The sequence below is a fragment of the Lasioglossum baleicum genome, unplaced genomic scaffold (genome assembly GCF_051020765.1).
Source record: "Lasioglossum baleicum unplaced genomic scaffold, iyLasBale1 scaffold0073, whole genome shotgun sequence".
In the NCBI taxonomy this organism is placed as follows: Eukaryota; Metazoa; Arthropoda; class Insecta; order Hymenoptera; family Halictidae; genus Lasioglossum; species Lasioglossum baleicum.
Genome location: NW_027469133.1, coordinates 567,501 through 572,500, shown reverse-complemented (window position 1 = coordinate 572,500; position 5,000 = coordinate 567,501). Strand labels below are relative to the sequence as shown.

At 50.6% G+C, this 5,000-nt stretch overlaps 1 pseudogene; it reads left to right on the top strand.

The window, feature by feature from the left end:
• The first annotated feature begins 842 nt into the window (after positions 1-842).
• The window catches only part of LOC143219789 (large subunit ribosomal RNA), a 6,682-nt pseudogene continuing 2,524 nt past the window's right edge, over positions 843-5,000 (top strand).

Genomic DNA, 5,000 nt, shown 5'->3' with positions numbered 1-5,000 from the left:
CGAACGCTTTGATGATCGATGGACAGCGGAGCAAAGCGCAGCAATGTGCGGGATGGAGCACGTCGTACTTGATCGGGTCGGAATTATTCCCCGTCGTCGACGTGTCCTCGCTAATCTGTGCGATTGCCATTCCATCGCCACGTTCGCGTTGAATCGTATTGATGACGGCCTATGTGCGTCTTGAGATCTTACTCTCTTTCTCTCGTGTCTCTAATTTGGTTTTGTGTTTGATCGATGATAAATCGTTTCGTGCGCAACGTTTCTGTACCCCCGTGGTTTTTGGTTCAATTATACAAGAAGTAGAGAGAAAAAGAAATCCCACCGGGTTATATGTATTATTATTTTTTTTTTTATAATAATATGTATACTCCTCTATTGGCGAGGCTTATTTCGAACTTGATTGTCACACGACGCAAAAGACACACTTGTGTGTTCACGCACGGAACAGCACCGCGGAGAGAGAAAAGGTATATCCAATGATGAAAACCTTTATGTCGGTCGCCCCATGTCTTTTCTTTTCTTCATTGTCGATTCGTGCGGAACCGCGCGATCTGTCGGTCGTCCAGTCCCCGAAAGTTCTTTTCGACGGACGTTAAAGTTAACCGGCCAGATCGTCTAGCGAGAGTTTCCGATCGACGAGAGATGAAGAAAGAATTATATTGACACTTTGGTGTGGCGCATAAGGCATATATCGGTTTTTTGTTTACCTTTTTCTCTCTTCTGTCGTGTAGTGTTGTTTCGTTTTCTTTTTTTTTCTTTTTTTTTTGTGCTTTGTACGTTTTCGCGAGTACTACTTTTACGCTCTTTCGGCCGAAACACACAAAATTTTGTATCACGTACGACGACCTCAGAGTAGGCGAGATTACCCGCTGAATTTAAGCATATTACTAAGCGGAGGAAAAGAAACTAACAAGGATTTCCTTAGTAGCGGCGAGCGAACAGGAATTAGCCCAGCACTGAATCCCGCGGTTCTGCCGTTGGGAAATGTAGTGTTCAGGAGGGTCAATTTATCCCGAGACGTCGAACCGCGTCCAAGTCCATCTTGAATGGGGCCATTTACCCGTAGAGGGTGCCAGGCCCGTAGCGACTGGTACGCGTTTCGGGAGGACCTCTCCTTAGAGTCGGGTTGCTTGAGAGTGCAGCCCTAAGTGGGTGGTAAACTCCATCTAAGGCTAAATATGACCACGAGACCGATAGCGAACAAGTACCGTGAGGGAAAGTTGAAAAGAACTTTGAAGAGAGAGTTCAAGAGTACGTGAAACCGTTCAGGGGTAAACCTGAGAAACCCAAAAGATCGAATGGGGAGATTCATCGTCGACGAGGCTGGCTTCCGTTGGTGCGCAGATAGCCCGTAATGGGCCACTTCGGTGGTTCCAGTGCGAGGGTACACCATCTTCGGCAAATGTTCCGGTCGCGTAGTCGTGCACTTCTCCCTTAGTAGAACGTCGCGACCCGTTGCGTGTCGGTCTACGGCTCGAGTTGTTGCCTGTCGTGTCGCCTTCGTGCGCACACGGCAGACGCTCGATCGCCTGGCCGGCTGCGTGACGGTACTCTGACGGTATCGGGCCGCAACCAATCCATTTTCGAATGTGTGTGCGTCAGGCCCGCCGCAAGCTCGGTTAGTTTGTCACCCGGATGGTACGGACCTAGCGCCGGCTCCGGGCCTAACCAGCTGTTAGCAGGCGGTGTCCTCGGACTGGCCAAGCTTTGAATTACCGGTCAGCGACGCTACTGCTTTGGGTACTCTCAGGACCCGTCTTGAAACACGGACCAAGGAGTCTAACATGTGCGCGAGTCATTGGGACATGTAAACCTAAAGGCGCAATGAAAGTGAAGATCGTACCTTAGCGTCGATCAAGGGAGGATGGGCCGCGTCACGATGCGGCCTCGCACTCCCGGGGCGTCTCGTTCTCATTGCGAGAAGAGGCGCACCCAGAGCGTACACGTTGGGACCCGAAAGATGGTGAACTATGCCTGGTCAGGACGAAGTCAGGGGAAACCCTGATGGAGGTCCGTAGCGATTCTGACGTGCAAATCGATCGTCGGAACTGGGTATAGGGGCGAAAGACTAATCGAACCATCTAGTAGCTGGTTCCCTCCGAAGTTTCCCTCAGGATAGCTGGCACTCGCTCGTTCTCTTTTGATGAACGTGTGCGAGTCTCATCTGGTAAAGCGAATGATTAGAGGCCTTGGGGCCGAAACGACCTCAACCTATTCTCAAACTTTAAATGGGTGAGATCTCTGGCTTGCTTGGATCAATGAAGCCACGAGATTATATTGGATCAGAGTGCCAAGTGGGCCAATTTTGGTAAGCAGAACTGGCGCTGTGGGATGAACCAAACGCAGAGTTAAGGCGCCTAAGTCGACGCTTATGGGATACCATGAAAGGCGTTGGTTGCTTAAGACAGCAGGACGGTGGCCATGGAAGTCGGAATCCGCTAAGGAGTGTGTAACAACTCACCTGCCGAAGCAACTAGCCCTGAAAATGGATGGCGCTGAAGCGTCGCGCCTATACTCCGCCGTCAGCGGCAAGTGAGGTTGACGTTAGCTTTTTTTAAAGGCGCGTCTTCCATGAAGCTCTGACGAGTAGGAGGGTCGCGGCGGTGTGCGCAGAAGGGTCTGGGCGTGAGCCTGCCTGGAGCCGCCGTCGGTGCAGATCTTGGTGGTAGTAGCAAATACTCCAGCGAGGCCCTGGAGGACTGACGTGGAGAAGGGTTTCGTGTGAACAGCCGTTGCACACGAGTCAGTCGATCCTAAGCCCTAAGAGAAATCCTATGTAGATGAGGTGTCCTAAGAGAGAGCAAAATATCATTTAATGATAAACAAAAACACACACCCATCGGGCGAAAGGGAATCCGGTTTCTATTCCGGAACCCGGCAGCGGAACCGCTTACCAATCGGGCCCTCGTAAGAGTGTTCGTCGGGGTAACCCAAAATGACCTGGAGACGCCGTCGGGAGATCCGGGGAGAGTTTTCTTTTCTGTATAAGCGTTCGAGTTCCCTGGAAACCTCTAGCAGGGAGATAGGGTTTGGAACGCGAAGAGCACCGCAGTTGCGGCGGTGTCCGGATCTTCCCCTCGGACCTTGAAAATCCAGGAGAGGGCCACGTGGAGGTGTCGCGCCGGTTCGTACCCATATCCGCAGCAGGTCTCCAAGGTAAAGAGCCTCTAGTCGATAGATTAATGTAGGTAAGGGAAGTCGGCAAATTGGATCCGTAACTTCGGAATAAGGATTGGCTCTGAGGAGCGGGGCGTGTCGGGCTTGGTCGGGAAGCGGGTCTGGCTGACGTGCCGGGCCTGGGCGAGGTGAACACATTGATGGGAATCCGAGCTCGGTCCCGTGCCTTGGCCTCCCGCGGATCTTCCTTGCTGCGAGGCTTTCGTCTAGAACGATCGTCCTCTTCGGCCGCCATTCAACGCTCAGCTCAGAACTGGCACGGACTAGGGGAATCCGACTGTCTAATTAAAACAAAGCATTGCGATGGCCCCCACGGGTGTTGACGCAATGTGATTTCTGCCCAGTGCTCTGAATGTCAACGTGAAGAAATTCAAAAAAGCGCGGGTAAACGGCGGGAGTAACTATGACTCTCTTAAGGTAGCCAAATGCCTCGTCATCTAATTAGTGACGCGCATGAATGGATTAACGAGATTCCCTCTGTCCCTATCTACTGGGTCCTAGAAGGTCCAGGGTTTTATTCCCTGGTGCGCCAACCCCTCCTCCAAGTGGTAGGACCTGGACACCCTCGGGTGACGAACGGGGCTCTGGTTGGAAGTGCTCTTACGTGAGTGATCGCTTGCGATCACCGTGGCACTCGCAAAATCGGAAAACTCCTCGCCGTGGCAACGACCCACCGGAGCGTAACCCGGTGGTACGTCACGGGAGTGAGACCGAGGGTCTTACCTTAATTGTGTGTCGGACCGCGGGGAGAAAAACCCCTCAACAAATCCCGACCTCTAAGCCGGAGACCGCGGTGAAAGAGGGTCGACGTTCCTTGCACGACCGTCGATGATCGGTGGGAGCACTGATCGCCTAGTGGCTAAACCTCAGGACTAAGGCGAACCCTGTTGTATAAGCCTTCTCCCTGGAAAGGGCGTCACCCGGGGAGTGACTGTTTTTCGTCCCGACTCGTGGGAACAACTATGAATAATTCGAACAAAACTAAAAACCAAAAACAAAAAACAAACAAAAAGACGGAAGGTGGAGAGAAAGTAACGAAGGCCGGGGGAAAAAAGGAGGCGAGAAAAGAGAAAGAGAAAGTAAAGGAAGCGATCGTAGAACTGGAGAACTCGGACTCTGAGTCCGAGCACATCTCCGAAAATGAAAACGACTCAGAAATGGAGTTTGAGAGCAACACTGAGCAGCTGCGTTCTGACCAAACACTGCGGCAGTCTCAGGAAACAAATATAAAAGGGAAAAAGAAGAGGAACAAACAAGAACGTTCTAGCGACTCAGACAGTCAATCTGAGTTGCAACCAAAGAAAGTACAAAAGGAGGAGCAGGATGAAGATGAGATGTACGAAGACCTGTCTATCATAGAACACTACAAAGTCAGACACGTGTACATGGAAATGCGAAATTTCCATATCTTAAACGACATAATGATACCCGATTCATTGATCCCGGAATTTGAGTCAATAAATAGAAATATACTAAATCAGACCATTGAGCTAGGCTCGATTTTGAGGAGTGCGAGAAGGATAAGAAACGATGAAAAAGAGACCAAAATAAAATACCAAGAGAGCCTGGAGAGGGCCAGAGCTCTCACCAAAGAAAACCATACACTGAAAAAGCGTAACGAGGGAATGGATGCCCTAGAAAAAGAGAACAAAGAGCTCAAGGAGAAACTCCTTGAGCTAGAGAAATCCCATGAAACTACTTGGAGGGATAAATTCAACGAACTATCTGCAAAGATAGACAGAATCGCAGAAACGAAACAGAGTAGTGGCGAGGAAGCCTCGGCCTCCAAACCACAATTATACTCTGAAATAATTAAGGCAAAT